The sequence below is a fragment of the Cuculus canorus genome, chromosome 21 (genome assembly GCF_017976375.1).
Source record: "Cuculus canorus isolate bCucCan1 chromosome 21, bCucCan1.pri, whole genome shotgun sequence".
NCBI classification, from domain to species: Eukaryota; Metazoa; Chordata; class Aves; order Cuculiformes; family Cuculidae; genus Cuculus; species Cuculus canorus.
The window spans coordinates 8268533-8290726 of NC_071421.1; the positions used below are offsets into that span (position 1 = coordinate 8268533).

The 22194-nt window shown below is 47.5% G+C and overlaps 1 protein-coding gene across 16 annotated transcripts in view; it reads left to right on the plus strand.

Annotated features, from left to right (window-relative positions):
- Positions 1–22194, plus strand: part of EIF4G3 (eukaryotic translation initiation factor 4 gamma 3) — a 155229-nt gene that overhangs the window by 41666 nt on the left and 91369 nt on the right. For 14 of the 16 annotated variants that reach the window (XR_008453249.1, XM_054085935.1, XM_054085936.1 and 11 more), the window contains exons 2-3: positions 1649–1724; positions 10523–10666. The gene's annotated coding sequence lies outside the window, so the exon portion shown is untranslated. The remainder of the gene's footprint in view (positions 1–1648; positions 1725–10522; positions 10667–22194) is intronic. The other 2 variants (XM_054085937.1, XM_054085946.1) reach the window with 1 other exon arrangement.

Genomic DNA, 22194 nt, shown 5'->3' on the forward strand with positions numbered 1-22194 from the left:
CTGTTCTCAGCCCAGAGCCAGTTGTAGGCGTCCGGTCACACCTGCTAGGCTGGAATGGGGACATCGCTTCCGTGCAGAGGTGTTGTGAAGGTCAGGGGAGGTGTTTGCTGCGCGTAATCCTATAATGCAGGGGTTTTATCTTGTCTGGCGTTCAAACAGTAGAAGTATACTGAAATTTGGAGGTTTTAGAACAATTTCCCAGTCTGCTTGATGAGGGCTGGCCTTCAGAGTGATGGGATTGGTGTCCAAACAGTGTGGTATTGAAAATCTGCTTCTGTTCTGCCTTAGCACTGGTCCAGGAAGGGAAGATCCGGCTACGTGGCATAGTCAGCAGATGCAACACAGGTCACATCTGAGCAGCCCTTACTTCAACCCAACTGTTGTGTGTTTGGAGGAAGGAGAAGAGGCAGGACTGTGGAGCGTGGGTCTCCATCAAGTCCTGTCAGCGCTGGCAGGAGCTCTCCTGCCATTGCAGCGTTGGTCCTTGTGAAGGTTTGGGCAGCGGTGCTTTGGAGCGCACACGTGCAGTGCAAAGGGAGGGCTCTTGCAAGCCTGAACCTAGAAATTTGGCTTGAAAATTTAACTTACGGGTGTTTCTTTCCTCATTTGAACAAACTCTGCAAAGCGCTTTCATGATCTGATTCCTTTTTAAGCATCCGCCGCCACATTAACACAAACGCTGTGTTGGTGGCTCGTGTGCAAGAAACTTAATCAGTCCAGCTGTTCTCATATTCCAAGAGGCTTTGACATCTGAAATGTGAACAGCAAAAAGGAGAAATCTGAACATGGCATTTACGGAAATTTCAGGCAGTTAAGTGTGGCTTTCCTGTGACGGTGGGCGTCAGGTGTTGTGTAGACATGTGCTGGGCCAAAAGCCACAAGGAGTTGTCCAAGCAGAAAGACTTTTTCTTTTAAATACCTGCATCTCCTTGTTTTAATTCCACAAGTAAAACGGATTCTAGCTTATTTGTTTGTTGTATAAAGTCTTTTTCCCTTTTTTTTATTCCCCTGATTCCCACAATACCTTTCCAATTTAAGAAAATTTCTCCTCTAAATAACCCTGCAGCAGATCATCCAAACTTCACATCTCCCTGCCAGCCCCTTTCAAAGTGGTTTTGATGGGTGGATGAGGAAAGGAGTGACTGGGAGGCAAACAAGGAAACAATTATCACCCGATTCCTGCATGGCTGGCGGAACAGGCGCTGCCTTTGTTGGAAATGCCCTGCTGATCCACAGGGTTGGACTTGCTGAACACGAAGGGCTTGTGGGGTTTGAGAAGGGCTTGTGGGGTTTGAGAAGGGCTTGTGGGGTTTGGGAAGGGCTTGTGGGATTTGTGATTTTCCTTTAGTCTTTAAAAAACAAGAGGTGGGGGGATTTTCTTGGGCTGAAGGTTTTGTAGCTTGCTCGGTGATTTTCTTGCTCTCAGGCTCTTGCTGTGTTTGTCAGCATACCTGTGTTTGAAGCCCCACTTTGCTCCTCTTTTGGAACATCTTGAGGGATCGTAGCTGCCTGGTTGTGTGTGAGTGCTGCGGAGATGTTTGTGTGTCTGCTGAGTGTGGGTGGTGAGCAGCCGTCACGTTGGCTGTGGGTATCGCCCAGAACACGGCCCTGCCCTCGACGTTGCTTTCCTTAACTTGCTGTGTTGCAGAATCCCCCGTGGTCCTGTTCAGCAGCCCCTCGAGGACCGGATCTTCACTCCCACCGTCTCCGCTGTCTACAGCACTGTGAGTATCTGCCTACTGTGTTGCTTTTGAAAGGAGTGTGTTTTCCAAGCATGAGGAAGTTTTCAGAGTGTACAATTTTAAAATCCAATACAGTGTAAAAATGTGCACTTAAAAAGATGCAGTGTTTTCTGCTGCCTAAAATAAATGAGCATAGAATCATGGAACCGTTAGGGTTGGAAGGGACCTCAAAGCCCATCCAGTTCCAACCCCCGGCCATGGGCAGGGACACCTCCAACGGGATCAGGGGGCTCAAAGCCCCAGGTGGATAAAGACCCTTTTTGTTGCATGTAAGTGGGAAAGCAATAAGTCTTTGGGTCCTCATAGTGGACGTGCTCCAGCCCTTGGATCATCTTCATGGCCTTCTCCGGACCTGAGGGATCTTTAAGGTCCTTTCCAACCCAGCCTATTCTGTGATTCAATGTTTGTTTAGAAAGTTTGATTCTCTAGGAAATTTAGCTTAGAAAGGTAGTGACGTTTATTTGTTAATAAAACAGATGACGCTATTTTCCTTTTACTCACTTCTCTTTTTCAAATGACAGTAGCTGAAAGCCCAGTGTTATTTAGAAGCTTTGCTAAATCAGCATAGTCCCAGGAAAGTCATATTTTGCTTTTCTGATGGGATACTGCAAATATTTTTAATGCCCAAACCCCTGCTTTTAAGCTGCTCTTTTAATTATATGGAAAACAGGAAGAAAAGCTGTACATGGGAGAAATTCACTGTGTTTTATGCTGTGACATAAGCTGCTTATAGGAAAACATAAGCTGCTGTGCAAGGTTTTCTCCTTCCCCTTGTCTGAATAACTGGCAAAGGGGTTATCAGCTCCATCTCCTCCATATGCAGAGTTCATGTCTGAAGCATCTTTGGCCCCTTCCTTTTTTGGGCTGTAGAGCAGAGTTCTGTGATCACCTCTTCTCCTGGGGAGGCTGCTTCCATCTGCAGTCTTCTTTCTGCAGTTGAGCTTTGCAAAGAGTTGAGTACGAAAGGACTGGCCAGTGGCCATCGGTCTAAGAAAGGCAGGGACTTGGGTAGCATTGTAGTAGCAGAAAGGCTCATGGATGGTCTGGTGGCCAGCTGACAGCGGATGTTCATCCAGGTGAGTCAGAAGGGTTAGGGTACAGCTCTGATGTGGGAGTTCACAGCAGTGGATCAGCAGACTCCAGCTGTGGGCTGGATTTTGAGGTTTCTTTTGCTAGCTGTCCATGTCATCAAAAGAAGTGGGACCAGCAGGGCGAGGGAGGGGTTCTGCCCATCTAAGCTGTTCTGATGAGACCCCACCAAGGAGTCCTGCATCCAGTTCTGGAGTCCTCAGTGCAGAAGGGACTTGGATCTGTTGGAGTGAGTCCAGAGGAGGCCATGGAGATGATCCGAGGGTGGGAGCACCTCCTGGACGAGGACAGGCTGAGAGAGTTGGGGTTGTTCAACCTGGAGAAGAGAAGGCTCCGGGGAGACCTTAGAGCAGCTTCCAGTGCTGAAAGGGGCTCCAGGTAAGCTGGGGAGGGGCTCTGGATCAGGGAGTGCAGGAAGAGGATGAGGGAGACTGGTTTGAAGCTGAAAGAGGAGAGATTGAGATGAGATCTTAGGGAGAAATTCTTTGCGATGAGGGTGGGGAGGCCCTGGCCCAGGTTGCCCAGAGCAGTGGTGGCTGCCCCATCCCTGGAGGGGTTCAAGGCTAGGTTGGATGAGGCTTGGAGGGTAGGGAGGCTTTTGGAGGGTAGGGAGGCTCTGCAGAGGGATCTGAACAGGCTGGACCGCTGGGACGAGACCAATGGCATGAGGTTTAACAAGGTCAAATGCCCGGTCCTGCACTTGGGGCACAACAACCCTGTGCAGTGCTACAGACTGGGGGAAGAGTGGCTGGAGAGCTGCATGGAAGAGAAGGACCTGGGGGTAATGGTTGACAGCGACTGAACATGAGCCAGCAGTGTGCCCAGGTGGCCAAGAAGGCCAATGGAATCTTGGCTTGGATCAGAAATGGGGTCACCAGCAGGTCCAAGGAGGTGATTCTCCCTCTGTACTCGGCACTGGTGAGACCGCACCTCGAATACTGTGTTCAGTTCTGGACCCCTCACCACAAGAAGGATGTTGAGGCTCTGGGGAGTGTCCAGAGAAGAGCAACGAAGCTGGTGAGGGGCTGGAGAACGTCTGACGAGGAGCGGCTGAGAGAGCTGGGGGTGTTTAGCCTGGAGAAGAGGAGGCTGAGGGGAGACCTTATTACTCTCTACAACTGCCTGAAAGGAGGTTGTGGAGAGGAGGGAGCTGGGCTGTTCTCCCAAGTGACGGGGACAGGACAAGAGGGAATGGCCTGAAGCTCCGTCAGGGGAGGTTCAGGTTGGATATCAGAAAAAAATTCTTCACAGAAAGAGTCATCGGGCACTGGAACAGCTGCCCAGGGAGGGGGTCGAGTCGCCTTCCCTGGAGGTGTTTAAGGAACGGGTGGATGAAGTGCTGAGGGACATGGTTTAGGGAGTGTTAGGAATGGTTGGACTCGATGATCCAGTGGGTCCTTTCCAACCTGGTGACTCTGTGATTCTGTGATTCCTGATCCAGTGGGAGGTGTTGGATAGGCTTCCAACCCAAACCATTCCATGATTCTAGGTGTATACGAACATGGGTACGTATACAAAACAGCAAAACCCAAAGAACATAAATGTGCAAACAATTGTAATAAATAGTTCATCTTCTCCTGTATATACACCATACAGCACTTAAAAACTATTATAAAAATATCTGAATTCCTTTTTGGGGGAAAAAGAAGGTTATTTTTTTCAATTCTTTCCTCCATGGTTCAGGATGCCCTTGGGAAAATATGACTGTAAAAATTTAAATCAATGTAAAATATAAAAGTATCTGTGAAGAATGACCTAAAATAGCTTTTTCAGTGTGGAAAAATATCACTTCTTGATGTGTTACAGGAATAGAAGCCAGGGCTGGGAGTGTCTCACTTCTAGGCTTTAAGAAAACACAAGTTTGAAAGAAAACCTCATGTTTTAGGGAAAGGAGAGGAATTTCTCAACCAGGTTCCTTTTGAGTTTCTAGTTGAAGCCCTGGACATGTTGCAAATGTAGAAGAAATCCTAAAAACGAGGAATTGGGATGGAAGAGGCACAGGATTGGAGGTTCTTGACCAATTCGTTCATCATCAGTCTCTGTGACTTTTTGCATGAGTAGCAGCACCGTGTATTTATGTCCGAGTTTGCAGCAAAAAGGTCACTTGTTAGTTGATGATTTTTATATAGGGTTTGTGTGGATTGTACAGAACGCGTGTGGTACAGAGGTGTCGAGGGGAGCCCCATCTTCAGCTTCCGGGGGCTGCTTTTTTACTTCCACAGTTTGCTTCCTCGGTCATCATTTGTGGGTTCCCATATGGATTATGCAGCACAGCTCTCAAATCTGGGTATTTTGGGGGGGGAATGGCTGGTTTGGGGAGCGCACTGGGGTCTGATACCACCCTGCAGTGACTCAGAGCTGCCTCCCTTTTTTCCCTGTCAATTAGAGCGTGTCTTGCACAGACTGGGAGGATGAATCAGTTGAGATACAGGCAACCCCAGCTGAAACCACTGTTTTTAGTTAGATAAAGGTGAAAAATAATTCAGTTATCCTTTCTGTGCCTTTCCGCATGCATTACCAGCACCTCAGCTGCACATTCCTGAGCTCTTTTTTTTTTCCCAGAACAATGGGCTGCTTGCCAAAAATGGTAGTGAAAATTCATGTGGCTTTCACTGTGAGCCTCAATAATCTCCCTCGAAAGAAAATCAGAGGAGCACGTTTTCCTGTAGGGCAGAGATAGGAGGTGAGGACGAGGCAATGTGTAATTTCTCAGGTGAAGTCAAGTTTGTCCGAGAACTTGGAGATGCTCAAAATTCCAAAAAAAACTTTGGTAGAACCTCTTTATCAATGAAATCACACCAGCATTGAGCACAAAAGCACCCGACCATGTCATCTGCCACCTTCATCGGTAGAGAATACTGATGTTTGGGCAGGTGGGCCCAGTAAATCCAGTCGTCAAAATGAGTTTAAAGTAAATCGGTCAGAAATACTGGTTTCAATGAAATAATCTCATAATAATCTCCCATCATCAGTAATGGGTAACACTACGTCACAAGAGATGCTTATGGACATACACTTTTGGGTTTCTTCCTGTGAACAGCTTCTTGCAGGGTGTTTCTTAATTTTTTATACTGCAAGAAATGAAGGCAATTACTTGTACGATCCCAAACCTCAGGAGAGGAGGCTTAGAGGACCAGAGTACAGTACATAAAGGGTGTCTGCCAAGAGCATGGAGATTCCCTTTCTACAAGGAGTCACATGGAAAAGATGAGGGGTGATGGGTATAAGTGTTCCTGGGGAGATTCCAGAAGAGAATGTTTCACCATGAGAACAGTTAAAGTCGGAATCGTCTCCACAGGGAAGTGCTGGATTGCTCTACACTGGACACTTTGAAGGCTCAGCTCGACGGGGTGCTGGGCAATCTCATTTAAACTATCCATCACCTAAAAAGGTTGGCCCAGATGATCCTTGACGTTCCTTCCAACCTGGCATTCTGTGATTCTATGGATCTGAAAAGAGGAGTGGAGAAAGACTAAAATTTTGTTTCTGTTGGAAAATATTTCAGAGAAATACGTTCAAAGAAACTTTTTTGACTTGGAGTTTGGGCAAAGGATGGTGACTTCTACCCAAAAAGAAACTCCAGCAAAGGTGACTAAATACCACAGGCCACCGTGTGTGCCTGCACCCAGAGTGACAGGGCTGGTTTCCACTGTAAATGGAATTAATGTGATTGTGTCAGATGTCCTCTTCAGATTCGGCACAAGGTATGAGCTGGGAGTCAGGAAAGGGAAATAATGGAGCTCACATACGCCTAGTTCTCGCACCCATGTGAGAACTGCCTGTTGTGAGAGATGATGGTGGAGTGTTGGAACTGCCTCGGGAACATGCCATGATCTCAAGCACTGAAGCCTGGACTGCTTTGAGATAAACTTCTCTGAGTCAACAACATTGGCTCCTGGGTGGGAAGGAGTTAGGAGTGAGTGTCATTTTGATGTACCTGTTTGTAGGGAGTGTGTGGGAGCTGGCTGCCTGTAGTCTTGCGCAGTGTTTCTGTAGCTTGGCTGGATGCAACGCGGGTTTAAATGGTCTGTGTTAACTGCAGTCTCCCTGGGTCTCTTTGGAGCAGATCCCACCTGGTGTCAAGTTGCCCAGCTCCACGCCAGCTGATGGTAGAGAAGGAAATGGGAAAGCAAGGGGCTGAAGAACTTCCTTGCCCCGATTGTTCAGTGATTAAGGCTGGACTTTGCCATTTGCTTTGGATGGCTTTTTGGCAAGGGGGTGCCTGTTGGTGGCCCCCAATGACTTTGCACCCAGCAGAAGTACTATGACTCATCTTTGTGTCCTTTAAAGGGATCTTCCTGCGATGAAGAGAGTCCTGAAGAAAAGAGATTAGGGTGGATTAGCTGCTCTGGCCACCCTGTGCTGAAAGGAAGGATCTGGGTCAGGAGGCCGATGCGTACCTTGCCCGGCTGTGGAGCATGTGGGAGGGATGCTTGGTGCCTTGGATGCTAGCAGCGCTGCCGTGAGGCTGTTTGCACCAACAGGAGTGAGCGAATGGAAAGCTGGAAGGAAAGAGGCTCTATCCGAGTCTGAACCCTTCTGTTAATTTGTTTGGGGAAAGAGCAGGTTTGAACGATGAACCATTGTCTCCGTGATTGGGGGATTTGTGGTGTACTCCTTCCATTCTCATCTAACTTGAATGTCTCATGGACACAATCGTGTATCGGAAATGAGGGGCTTGGAGGGGCAGAATAATCCAAAACATCTGGAAGGTCCTAAAGGCAAAAGATTTAAGCTCAAAAGGAAAAGGTGAAAATTTCAGCCTGAGTTTTATTTTGTTTCGCTCATTGTTTCCTTTAAAACAGAGGCTTAAAGTTTCTGGAGTGCTAACGTTAACTTCTTGTTACTTGGTTAAGGAAAACGGAAAGTAATGCCCCAGCAAATTAACATGTAATTTTCTGTATCCATTTTAATCTCTAGATTTAAGAAGGATGTTTGCTTCCATACTGGTCATAGAATTATGGAGTGGTTTGGGTCGGAAGGGACCTCAAAGCCCCTCCAGTCCCACCCCGTGCCGTGGGCAAGGACACCTCCCACTGGATCAGGGGCTCCAAGCCCCATCCAACCTGGCCTTGAACCCCTCCAGGGATGGGGCAGCCACCACTGCTCTGGGCAACCTGGGCCAGGGCCTCCCCACCATCAGCGTGAAGAATTTCTTACTAATGTCTAATCTATACCTTCCCCCTTCCAATTTTAAGCCATTCACTCTTGTTCTGACACTACATGCCCTTGTAAAATGTAATCACAGGTCGAGTTAAATGGGATGTATTGTTTATTAAATATTATTTAATAGTAGCGTTAGTATAATTAAATATTATTTAATAATTTATTCTATATTAAATGAGGTTCTGCAGAATCCTGCTGAATAAACAGAAACCCACACTTCAGGCACTATGAGAGCCGACATCCCATAATGCAAGGATGAGCCAGGTTGGATGGGCCTTGGGCAGCCTGATCTAATGGGAGGTGTTCCTGCCCATGGCAGGGGAGTTGCAATGGATGATCTTTAGGGTCCCTTCCAACCCAAACTGTTCTATGATTCTGTGAATTGGTGGAAACTCTCATGGGATGATTTTTTAAGAGATAACAAATAAATACACTAATTCAGTGAGTTTATCTTCCTTTATCGCCTGTTAATGTCCAAATCTGCATCTTGTGTTTGAGATAAGTATCTGTAAGTCCGTTGTTGCAGGACGCTGGTGAAGGTGTAGGGGCCTTGGTGAGGGTGTAGGGATCCCTGCGTTGCTGCAGCTGCAGGATAGGTGCTCTCTGCTCCTGCCTGTGCTGGAGGGGCAGCCGAGCACTTCTGGGGATTTGCTGAGCCAGGCTTGGCTTTCAGATCTCATACCCAAGTCTGAACAGCATTCCTTGCCCTCCTTTATTAACCTTCAGCTGGGTAATCTGCATGTTTTCATTTCTGAGGAGGGCTCACACTAACCTGGGATGTTATCAGTGCCCCTCTCCCCTTGCCAAGCGTCTCTGTGGTCGTGGCTGTTGTTTGGAGACCAGAGGGTTCGGGTCTGCTTGGGATGGTGCGTGCGCTTGCGAGCGCAGGGAGATAAAAGCTGGCAGTGTGTGAAGTGCCGCAGCTGTTGCAAAAGAACCTTGTTTTCTCCACGAGAAGTGACATCCAAGGAGACATCTTGGTGCTGAGTACGCACTCAACCTACTGATGGGCAGTTGATATGAGTGAGTTCATTGTGTTTTTTTTTGCCTTTGATTCCTTCTCGCTTCCTTGGCTGCACTTTCTGATATCTGTCGTGATATGTAGTCACCTCTGAACACCTGCTGCTGCATGACTGATGTGACAAATCTGTCAGGGTTGTCTTAGGAGTCATGTAGGAGACTTGATTTTCCTGGGGCTGGGACGTGGAACGTTTTCTGATGCTAGTTTTGATTCAGCTGACTGAGGCTGCATGCACACGCCTGCCAGTCTGGAGCAGCCAAAAAAAAAAGATGATTCCTGCCCGGGGAAGGGACAGATCCAGCTGGGGACAGAGGATGAGGTTCTCTGAGTTGACCCACTCTTTTCTCTGATGAGCGCGAGGCTGCAGTAAACCTTCCTGCACCAAGCAATTCTGGACCATGTCCATGCCTCAAGGAGCTGCACGTTATGATTCTCACTGCTGGTGCAGCTGTTTTAGTGGTTTAGGTAACGGAACGGCAGGCAGCGATGCTTGGAGTGCAAGAAAATGACTTGGAAAAAGCATTTAATTGTGAAATTTGACTTCTGCTCTCATTCTTTGCTCTCTTGGGCCTTAGTGCTAATGCTCCATTCAAGATCAAGAGCCAGAAATTTCCTTCTGTCTTCTTTCCGATGCTGGGAAAGAATATAAACACGCATCTACCTGCGCAGTGGCAGCATCCCCTGCCAAGTGTTGCTTCTGTTGTGTTTTTTAGTGCCTAAAGCTGAGTAAGTGGTGCTTTTCAGCAAACCAAGCACGGGGCTGAGAACCGGTCAGTGAGAAGCGTGTGCTGGAGTCCACCCTGTCAGCTTGAACCAAATCTGCGAAGAGTCAGTTGTGTTAAGTTGCTGGGGGTGTCACCCAGTGGTCATGGGGTTCTTTTGTCCTTTAATTCTTGGGGTTTTTTTATGATAGCAGCTATATAAAGTGTATATAAACTCTTCCATTGAGTGCAGTGGAGCAGCTACAAAGATATTTTACTTATTTTGATCAGTATTTTGTAGTAGAAGCTGAGAAAGGGGATCAGTACGTGCAGGAATTGCTTTGGTGTTTTGTTCTGTGTAGGTGCGAAGCCCTTTGGATCACAAGGCCTCTGTGCAGACCTTTTTTTTTTTTTTTTGGAGGGGAGGATGCCGGTCTTCCTCTTACATTTTTGCGTCCCTTTTAACACATATCCCTTTGCAAATCACAATAGCGTTCGATACGGCTCATAACAAACAGATGAGGAGATCTCAGGTCTGGAGTCAAAGGGATGTTGCAAAGCAAGACCGCAGCTGGAAAGAACTTGCAGCTTCTACTCGTTTCTGCCAGTGATTTCACATGGTGCTCTTTATTTTTTAATCCTTCCCTGTTTTTCTGAATCATATAAACAGTTAGTGAACTTGTGCAGTGCTTCACTCGTATACAATGATAAATATATTTATTTATGTACCTAAAGATGTAGCTGCTTGCTTAGATGACAGCATCTGTACAGATCGGACCACTAATGTTATGTTTTACTAACAGTTTATCTCCACACAGGTAACACAAGTAGCAAGACAACCGGGTCCTCCTGCCCCATCCCCTTACACTGCACATGAAATAAATAAGGGACACCCAAATCTCGCTGCAACGCCACCGGGACATGCGTCGTCCCCTGGGCTCTCACAGGTAAGACCTGGCTGGGGAGCAGAGGGTTCCGAGCTTCCCTCTTGTTCGATTCGCAGCTTTGTTATCTTGTCTGTGACCAGAGTATAAAACTTAGTTAACGAATAACGTCTTTGTGTGGCTGGAACCTTGCAGTGGCTTACAAGTAGCGCTCAGGTTTATCGAGTGTTGATTCCTACCTCATCTGGAACAGAAACCAAAATAACTTGAAAAATTACAGGAAATGCTTATTGATGAGGACTGATTGATGCTGCGTTGGGGCATTGCAGCTGCTGTAAAAGTGCCTCGTGGCCTCCTGTCCTCTGTTAGGGATTTTCCATTTCAGATGTTTTGTCCAGGATGCTGCAATTCCATCATTCTTCTAAGAAGTGGGGCAGGAAAATGAATTACAAATGAATGCTAATAAAAGAAATGAGACAAAAGCCTGATTACAAAAAAAAGTACAGAGGGAGAGATAAATAGGAGTTATAATAAGAATGGAGCAATAGCATTCTGTAAGATGTGGAATAAATTGGTCTTTTTGTAGTCTTTATTAGATTAATATTCTGCAGGGTTGGTGTGAAAGTGGGGAAGCTTATCTGAAAAAAGGAAGGGGCAAAAGTGACGGGTAATAAGGTGCAGAGGGGAGATAAAAGATAGAGGATCGGGGAAGGTGGGATCTGTAAAAGCACTGAGGTTTGCGATAGAGGAGAGCCTTGTGTTTGATTTGCTCTTGGTTAATTTTTACTTTTTTGGATAAATGGAAGATGTGAGTAGGTTGGCTGTTAGAAGTGCGGTTTGGTTCTGAAGATGTCAAGTCGGGAGTCAGGGTGCCAGGCGAGGACGGCTGGGACTGGCCACCCCATGGAGAGGTGGTGGGGAGAGCCCTGGGCACTGCAGCGCTGCGAGAAGGGGAGCGTTCCAGTCCTCCTGGCAGCCTCTTCGGTTTGGGTGAAATATTAAGCTGAACTTTTAGACTAGGAAATGCATGAAAACAAATAACGTCATGCAAGGAACCTTGATAGTATGCGTTCTAGATAAAACTGTTTGGGAAAACTGGAAAGCTGTGGTCGTGTCTGAAAATGTGTGAACACTGATCCTTTATGGAGCAGGAGATGAGAGGCTGCCCCGTCCCTGGAGGGGTTCCAGGCCAGGTTGGATGGGGCTTGGAGCCCCTGATCCCGTGGGAAGTGTCCCTGTCCATGGCAGGGGGTGGAACTGGATGGGCTTTGAGGTCCCTTCCAACCCCAAACCATTCCATGAGTCTATGAAGTATCCATTCAGGATTGCAGGTGGCTTGCAGGCATTAGTGGTCTCTGAGCCATTTCTTGCACACTCGCTGCATGGTTGTTGGTTTGAAGTCTCTGGTATAATGGAGAGAGAATGCAACAGGGTTGCAGAGCAAACCCTAAAACCTCGGCTGGCTTGTGTCGTGCATCAAGAAACTCATTCCTGGTGAACCTCGTCAGCAGAGTGTCTCTAATCATGTGGCAGATAAGAAGGGAAGAAAGAGAACATTCTAGGCAGCCTCTTTAGAGAACTATTCTATTCAAGGGTTTTTTATTTCCCTTAATATTTTCCTGTTGAGTCAGTGCCTGTGCAGGCAGCGGGCTCTGTGCCAAAGCACTGCTCCAGCCAGCCAGGAAAATGCTTGTTTCCTGTTCTGCTGGCTCTTATCAGCTTGGAAATGAACATCAAGTTGTGTCACTCTGATGCTGCTGGTAGGAGTGGTTTGGCCTCCCGTCCTTCATGTCAGCTGAGGATCCTCGAGGGCTCTCTAGGGGCTGGCCCTCACGTGATTAGCGAGAGGAGAGAAAAGCGAGATCTGAGGTTAAAAGCCAGGCGAAGCATCGGTTCTGCGACTATAGAGGAGTGTGGTCGGGGGAGATTTCCCCAAGTGATTCCTAGAAACTGGGATTCAGTAGCAAAGCAGCAGAAATAGTGGATTTTGTTCCTTCGCAGCACCCACTCACCTCTGCCCGGGTGTTTCACTGGGATAGTGCCTGTCATCTGCCCCTCTCATTGGCAGCTGAGGGGAAAGAGTTAATGTGGAACAAGTAAGGCTTAACAGGGGCTCAACGTTCTTGCCATGAGCACTTATGGGGTAAACTGTGCCCAGAGAAAGTTTTACATACCCCAGATCTGTTGGAGGTTTGGGTAAACTTTAAGGTGTTGGGGTTTTAAACACCAGAATTCTGAAGATGTTTGTGTGTGTCTTCGTTGGAGACCTGTCAGGGGTTGAGTTGTGTGATGGGAACAAATTCCTAGCAGAGCAGAGCATTGGGTGAAAGCGTTACCTTTTCTCTGCACCCCTCATTTGTCTCTGTGGGTCTCACTGAACACCCTCTCGTGCTTGGTTTAAGAAATGAGCTGAGTGGAAGTTTTCCACCTCTTGTAGTTCTGTGAACTTCCATTATGACTTTGTTTATTTGGGTTTTTTTCGTCAAACAATCAAAATCCTTTAAATCTTTCATTACTTGAAAGTTGTTGTATGCTGGAATTGTTACTTTTTGTCTGATTCTTGGAGTCCTTAACTCCTTCTGTCTCCCTTTTGGGATAGAAGGACTGGAGCTGATGGGACGTTGTGATGAGTGGTTCTGTACAGATTTCTTTAACAGTGATACTGCACTTCACAAACTCTTCTGTGTCCTATACTGCGTTGACGATTAAACACTGAGCAAAGGTTGTCTTTGCGTTTGTCCAGTGGTGCCTAACGCAGCTGTGTGGGTTTGTTCATGGCAAGGGGTGCGTGTGTTCTTGATTTGACAGAGAAAGAGATGAGGAAGATACCAATTCATTGGAAGTAGAACCTGATTAAGAGGGGCATTGTTTTCTCCACCAGAGCTGTGACTTAATGAACGCTCTTAAAACTGAGTCTCTCCAGCATAGAGGCTGCTGTTTAGGCAGCAGTGAATGAAAATATTTATGTGTGATTTTGGGCTTCAGATATCACTTAGGTCTAAAAATAATTTTCCCAGGGATAGGATATGCATTGCTTGAGTTTGGCTGGTGTGGTCAGGAATTACTGCGGGTGCTAACGGCCAGTCCAGGGCTCAGCAGAGGTCTTTCCCTTGCTCCTATCCAGCAAGCATCTCAGCATCCCTCCTCTTGGAGCTCAGAGTCGCTCACTGTTTTCTCTAACTGGGGATCTTGCAGAAGCCATGCTGTGAAGGAGAATGGGGGGTTAACAAGTGCTGTTATTTCAGAAGTGGTCCCCTCACTGTGTTGGCTGCTCCAGAGCTACCTGTTCCTGTGAATCTGGGTGGTGGGAGATCAGGTAAGATCCTTAAATGCCAGTAAGTGATCCAAGGAGCTACACCTTACAAAAGCACTGAGAGCTGGACCTCTTCACAGGTCTGCAGGCTCCTGTGCAACAAGACGACGGTGTTGTGCTGAGTGGTCCCTCAGAGAGACTTCAGGAACCGCAGGTCGGGAGATGCGTGGGATATTTATGTCTCTTGCGGGAATAAAAGTCAGGTGCAAATGTATGTTGTACTTTTGTAGCTGGCTTTCTTTTTACTTTATTTCAATAAACAGAAACAGACAGTCCTGCGGTGCTGTGGGTTGATGCCTCTTTCACTTATTCTTCTACCTTTTCCATTTGATGTAGCCAAAACAAGAGAGAGGCTTGCTGTTCCGCTTCCTCCGAAGGTTTTCATAATGATTGGCTTCTGGCACTTCACTGCCTTTCGGAATTGGTTTCTGCAGCAAAACGAGAAGAGCTTGGCAGGGATGTGGAACAGTTCCACACCTCCAATCCTGCAGCAAGAGGCGGCGTTTCTCCTTCCCAAATTCCAGGGTCTTGAAATCATGCTGCTGCTCTCAGGAATGTGTTGAACTCTGCCAGTGCTGGGGAATGTGCAGCACATGTTACCGCAGTGATATTATGGCCAGATGTGGCCCCACGTACATAAAATCCCCTGTTCCTGTTTTTCTTTGGGCAAGAGGGCCTGTCGTATGGACTGGGAGAGGGGGATGCATCTCCTTGGCCTCCTCTCTTGGCCTGCAGGCTTCAGGAGTGGCTGATTGGAGTCAAATCGCTTTCTCAGCATACGGAGGAAAGGAGAAGTAATTGGAAAAGGAGTAGAGAAGTTTCCCCTTAGGCATGGCTACCAGCGCGGTTTACCTTGAAATCAGGTAGGCACGGATTCACGGCGTGCTGGGCGCCGCAACTGCTTGCCTGAGCGCACTCATGCCACGACGGATGTGACACGGCCCAACGTGAGCAGTGCAGGCAAAGAGTGTTCACACAGGCGGTTAACGCAAAGCAGCTGAAATGCTGTAAATCTACTCCCGGCTCCAGTTTTATGTTACAGTAATTTATGGTGTAGCCGTGCCTTAAAATGGGAATCATGAGAAAGCAGAGCTCTTCCAAAGCAACCAGACTGGGGCTTGGAAGGAGGCAGCAGAGCAGTGCTTCCCTCGGTCCAGTGAGGAGGAGAGGGCTCTTCCTGTTGTACCAGGAGCAGGAGGCAGCGTGCAAAGCTTAGGACATCAGGAGAAGACAATTCCATCCTTGCTTGTGACCTAGGAGTGTTTTGCAGGATTCCAAGGAACAAGTGTGGTGGGTTCTAGTGTGTGAGGTGAAGCAGCGCCAGAGGGGAATGGTTTGGAAAGGACTCTCGGCTTTCACTGCGTTGGCTTTAAACCTGTGGGTTCTGATGTGCGTGCTGAGGGATTCCTTTACTCCAGGATCACTGTTTGTAAGCACCGACTGACCACACTTGGAACAAATAGCCAGGAATTTCCTCGGGAAAGCTTCAGCTCTCATTAAGAACATGGTGTGCACTGAGCAGATTGGCACTTTTTGTCCATGGTGTCTGTCAGGCTGACATGATGGAGCTCCCTGTCAGCAGAGGACCCTGTGACATCCATCGAGACCTTCTGAAGCTGTTGGAGTTATTGATGGCTGTGTTTAATAATCTCTTACCCATTTCTGACAGCATCGGGTGTAAGCTGGGTTCTCAGGATCTTGGTGCACGGAGACCCTGACTTTTAGGTGTCTGGTTTAAATCCAAACCAGATTGTCCTCGCTGCGATTTGTTACCATCTGGTTCTTTGCCTTAAGTGAAAAGAGTTTTGTGGTCTCATTCTGGTCCTCAAAAATGTCACCATCGATAAATTAGTGTTTGTAATAGCAGTGAGGCATTCCTTAATACCTTAAGGTCTAAGGATCCATGCCAGGAAGTGTGTCTGGGTGCCATCTGTGGCGTGTTTATACGTGATCCCCAAGCCCCTCTTTTATTATCTTGGATCCTTTCTATGGGAGTCGGAATCCTGTTATAACCATGATATTTATTCAATACTTCCCTCCCATTATTCATAACCCAATTTAGATTTAAATGCTTTTAATAAAGCAACGGTTATTAACAGATTGGGGTGAAAGGAGGAACGTGCTTTAGCCGTAACCTGGCCCCTTCATGCCCTGCGATAAGCCAGGTGCCTTCTGATGCAGCGTGGGTTACGGCGCCTGTTCCTCCTCACGTTGGAGGCTGCCACCTTCTGTGTGTTGTTGTCTGCAAACTCCGCGTTATCGTCTTCCCCCAAGTGCAGGTATTCTCCGTTATCTGAGTCCGTGTATTCTTTGCTCTATGTAAAGTAATAAACTTCCACAGCCCCCGGAGCGCAAGGGCTCCCTGATTCCATCATCTCATTTGTGCAAACACCCTGTCTGTCATTTTCTGTGTTTAGAGAGCATCTTTGGTGGACACCTGGGTCAGAGCTGGTTCTCCCAGCTTTGCAGGGAGCTCTTCACCCTGGCAGCTTTTCCATACAGGAAACGTTATAGCAGATAGCCATTATAGCAGATTTCATGCTGATTAAAGCCACCCAGAATCCTGTAACTTGCAGAGCAAAGACAGTTGTCAGGCACGGTCTTAATTAGCAATCATCGTGACAGCCATAATGATGTGGGCACAGCATGAAAGATTAAACTCTCCTTGGACTGGTTGAGGGAAGAGCTCGGATTTCAGTTTCTTTGGTCTTCTGTCCATACCAGATAATGAGGATAAAGAAAATTTAACCAACTATACTCATGATGGTGCTTTGTGGGCAAGAAACCTGCCTTCCAGAGGCCGGCATTAATATCCGTCTGAGCAGCCAAGGCCTTCACCTCTCGTACTTCTCAGGTTTTTTTTGTGTGCTTCTTGTCCATCCGGGTCAGGCTTCTTCCCAACACTTGCTTTTAATGCAGCTCACTAATTCTGAGCTTGTGGAAATGTATGGCTGCAGGTGGAGATTTGAAAATGCGAGTTATTTAATGGCTGATAAATCCAGGAGGAGCGTAATCTTCTTTTGGCCTTTGTGTTGAAGACCTGCTGGATGCAGCTGAACTCCTTGTTTTGTAATAGGATTAGTGGGGGTTTGATTGGGTTAATAATGCTGGGAATATTTACTCATATAATGTATACCCATTATTTTTGGTTCATTACTGTGCTTTTTACTTCCTTAGTTTAAATCTGGGCGAATCTGTGCCGGAAATGTGAAGCACATCTACATCTCACCTCCTGCTATTGGTGCTTCTTGGGCTTCGGGTGCTTTTGTGTAGGAATGCTCAACTTCACGGGTATCTCCTAATTCGGAGGGAGCGAGTGGGTGTAAAAGCAGCAGGAGGGAAGAGCTAAGACAGTGGGGAAAGCAGAATGTAGCTTTAAATGCCGATTAATGCTATCGACTTTAATAATTATTTAACCTTAGAAAGAGTTAACTTTCAAAAGGCACAACGTAGGTGGGATGAATGAATGAGTTTTAATCCTTGCATGCTTAAGAAGGACTAGGAACAGCCTTGAATTCTCTTTTTTTTTCTGCAAGGAAAGGAAAGAAAAGAAAATCTGTTCCGTTTTTATCATGTACACATGCAAACGAAGGATCGCAGCTTGGTTAGGACATGGTCTGCAAGACCTATCCCCTTCCTGCAGCCCCTACATTTTGCAGTGGATTACTGCCTTGAGGGGAGTGTTTAGTGTTTCTCCAGGAGGTCCTGTGTGCCCAGGGCAGGAAAATTTGCATTTTTTTCAACAGCTGCCTGAGCCTTTTCTTTGAGGAGCAACCCTGGCCTTGCTCAGAGGCTTCCCTGGCCCATCCACCCAGGTGTAAGTGGGGTTGTTTTAAGTCCGAAAGCTCTTACGGTTGGTGTCTTGGCCACACAATACATCCTGGATGCGTGATCTAGCGGAAGGGTTTTCTTTTGGCTTGTGACACAACTGTGTATCAAAAGCAATTTTAAAATTGCTAGCAACATGGGGTTTTTTTTTGAGTGGAAATACAAAAGAAAATCAAGGTTTTCTGAAGCTGTTTTGAAATTCTTCAGATCTCTTTCTTCAGGAGGTTTCTCTGCACGTTTTCCGTTCGCCCAGACACATGGACTGTGCTTTAGTTTGATGCTTTTCAGACTTTACCGCTTGTTGAATCACATTTTTGTTCATAAAATAAAACAAAATAACGTGAGGGTACTTGCCATTTTCTTATATTTAATAATTTCTCTTGTGGTATTCCCTCTGTATCAATACCTGCTGTTCCATGAGATTTACTGGATGCTGCCTTTCACGCTCCAGAAAATACATCAGTTATGAACAAGCACAGTGTGTTGCAGAAGGTGATGTCTCCTAATGAACGCCAGAGTCTTCCAGTATGGAAAGGGGTTCCAGGAAAGCTGGGGAGGGGCTTTTAATCAGGGAGAGGATGAAGGTGAAGGGGTTGAAACTGCAAGAGGGGAGATTGAGATGAGATCTTAGGGAGGAAGGTTTTGCTGTGAGGGTGGGGAGGCCCTGGCCCAGGTTGCCCAGAGCAGTGGTGGCTGCCCCATCCCTGGAGGGGTTCCAGGCCAGGTTGGATGGGGCTTGGAGGCCCTGATCCAGTGGGAAGTGTTCCATGGGTTGGAACTGGATAGGTCGCATCCAACCCAAACCATTCCATGATTCCATGGTTCTTTCCTCCCCAGAGCTGTGTTACATTGCTTTCGTGCTGTGGGGAGGGATGATTGCATTCAGCACTGCAGCTGCTGCTAAAAAACCTGCAGTTATGTTAGAGACATGGGGTAAGCCTGAGCTCTGGGAGGTGGCGAGTCAAACGGGAGTGCTTTATGTCTTGCTGTTCCTTTTTGCCCCGTTCCATAACATCCCTACAGGAACAGTAACCACAGTGTTTTTAGCAGGAAGGAAAGGATGTGCATCTTGTGTCTGTATTGTCCCCTGCACAAGCTGTCTTTGTCCAGGGAAGAGGAAACCACATTTCCTTAGCCACTTTCCCTTGCTGGGAATCTGATTATTTGTGTTAAAGTAGGAAAACCACCTGTAGTTCTGTGGTTGTGGCTTGGGTCTCTGTTTCCGTCACTGCCTTTGCCCACTCGAGTGTGTCGTGCTAAATCATACGGAGCCATAAAAGCAGTCGTTAGAAGTTTCACAAGGTGAGTAACGACACAGCTGATCTACCCTGAGACAAACTGCATCACGGGAAGATAGCAATGGTTCAGCCACCTCTGCGAGAGAAGAAATTCTGCTTGGGTCAGGGTGTTTTCCGTCTTTTAGAGGCTGAGTTCAGTATTTACCAACACCAGGGGGTTGTCCTGAAGGCCGGGCTATGGAAAAAGGGGGATGGAAACCAGTATAAGTGAGGCTGTCGACTGCTGCGAGCTGTGCAGGCTCTTCTCTGCTCAGTCTTCTTGTCTGTGATTTGGTGAGTCCCTAAAATCCACCCCACCTTTATAGAATGAGACACCTGGAGAAAACCACGTATTCGGCATTCGGATGGAATGGCTTTTGGAAAAACCCTACCTGTCTAAACAGACCCACTAAACATCACGTTTCGTATTCACATTGCTTCCATCCGAATCAAACCTTGAAGCTTCCCAGTAAATCTGACATGCAAAGGCTTTGTATCAGTGTTCCGTCCCACGCCCTTGCAGCCCCTCCGCCAGGAACAGGCAGGTTGTGCTGTGATTGGACCTACAAGAAAACCGGGGAGGGATATCTTACAAGGGCGTGGAGTTAGAGAGTGGGGGGAATGGCTTTAAACCAGAAGGGGTAAGATTTAGATTGGACATTAGGAAGAAATTCTTCACGCTGAAGGTGGGGAGGCCCTGGCCCAGGTTGCCCAGAGCAGTGGTGGCTGCCCCATCCCTGGAGGGGTTCCAGGCCAGGTTGGATGGGGCTTGGAGCCCCTGATCCAGTGGGAGGTGTCATGCCTGATCCATGGCAGGGGTGGGACTGGATGGGCTTTGAGATCCCTTCCAACACAAACTATTCTGTGATTCTATGATTGCGTTGAGTTCTGTTTTAAAGTGGAAACCCTTAATCCGTACAACCTGTTTGGTGTCAGAGAAGAGCTCTGGGACTTGCATCACTGATTTTAATGGGGCTTTGGATATTCCAATTAACGTACACTAATATATGCAGAAAACCAGAGTGTTTTCAAGTTACTGATGCATCTTACAGGGCTTGTAGAGAGTCAGCGGAGTAGAACCACCATGTATTTTGATTTTACAAGGGTGCTATGATGAGGACAAGCTGATTGCAGTGATGTTGGATAATTTGCAAATGGGCTGCTTAGAAAATTCAAAATTTGTGATGCGATATGTAACAAAAATCCTGCATATTTGAACATGTAGCTGTGCACGCGGACGTGCTTTTAATCTGCTAGTGGGTTTGATGATACTCAGCTGAAGTATCATTGTACGTAATGAAATCCAAAGTGCAGGTGTTTAGAGGAGAATTGTCCTTATTTATTGGTTTAATTGCTGTTGTGTTGTTTTTTTAAGCTGTAAAGCTGGGATAGTAGTGTGAGAATATGCTTGTATACATTACTGTATCCTGGATTGCATCCAAAGCAGCATGGCCAGCAAGGTGAGGGGGGATTCTCCCTCTCTACTCCTCCCACCTGGAGTCCTGTGACCAGTTCTGGAATCCCCATCCTAAGAAGTACATGGAACTGTTGGACTGAGTCCAGAGAAGGCCATGGAGATGATGCAAAGGCTGGAGCACCTCTGCTATGAGGACAGGCTGAGAGAGTTGGGGTTGTTCAGCCTGGAGAAGAGAAGGCTCCGGGGAGACCTTAGAACAGCTTCCAATGCGGAAAGGGGCTTCAGGAAAGCTGGGGAGGGACTTTTTACAAGGGCCTGGAGTGAGTGGATGAGGGGGAATGGCCTTAAATTGGAAGGGGGAAGATTTAGATTAGATGTTAAGAGGAAATTCTTCACAATGAGGTAGTGAGGCCCTGGCCCGGGTTGCCCAAAGCAATCATGGTTGCCCCATCTCTGCAGTCCATCCAGGTCCACACCCTGCCATCAGCAGGGACACCTCCCACTGGATCAGGGGCTCCAAGCCCCGTCCAGCCTGGCCTTGAACACCTCCAGGGATGGGGCATCCCAGTGCGGGAGGTGTTTCTGGTTTTGTCAGACACTTCTCACCAAGGTGGCTCGATAATGGAACCCTGAGCGTGACTGAGACTGGAAGGGCAGAGCAACATTGAAAAGGTGTTATGTGGCTGTTTTGGCTTCTAATGTTGATTTCGGGGGCAGGAGAATTAAAAGGTCTGATTCTTGGTTATCTGAACTCTTCTGAGGCTGCTAATTCCATGATAAGTCCTGAGGGAATTGGCAGCTGTGGTTGCCAAGCCACTCTCTATGATATTTGAAAAGCATGGCAGTCAGGAGAAGTCCCTCTTGACTGGAAGAAGAGTAATGTTGTGCCCATTTTTAGAAAGGGTAGAAAAGACGACCCTGAGAACTCCCGACCTGTCAGCCTCACCTCTGTGCCTGGGAAGATCATGGAACAGGTCCTCCTAGAAGCTGTGCTAAAGCACATGGAGGACAGGGAGGTGATGAATGGCAGCCAGCACGGCTTCACCAGGGGCAAGACCTGCATGACCAGCTTGGTGGCTTTCTATGATGGGGTAACCACAGCAGTGGACATGGGTAAACCAACGGATGTGATCTATCTGGACTGCTGTAAAGCCCCTCACGGACCCCCACAACATCCTTCTCTCTAAATTGGAGAGATATGGATATGGTGAGTGAACGGTACGGTGGATAAGAAACTGGTTGGATGGTCATATTCAGAGAATAGTGGTTAGTGGCTCGAAGTCCAGATGGAGACCTGTGACAAGTGGTGTCCCTCAGGGGTCTGTACTGGCACCGGTGCTGTTTAATATCTTTATCAATGATATTGACGGCGAGATCGAGTGCACCCTCAGCAAGGTTGCGGGTGACACCAAGCTGAGTGGTGCAGTTGCCGCACCGGAAGGATGGGATGTCATCCAGAGGGACCTGGTCAGGCTGGAGAAGTGGGGCTGGGAGAACCTCATGAGGTTCAACAAGGCCAAGGGCAAGTTCGTACACCTGGGTTGGGGCAATCCCCATTTTCAGTACACAATGGGGGGTGACGTTCTTGAGAGCTGCTCTGCAGAGAAGGACTTGGGGTGCTGCTTGGTGAGAAGCTCGACATGAGCCAGCAACGTGCGCTCACAGCCCAGAAACCAATCGTATCCTGGGCTGCATCCAAAGCAGCGTGGTCAGCAGGGCGAGGGAGGGGGTTCTGCCCCTCTATTCCTCTCTTGTG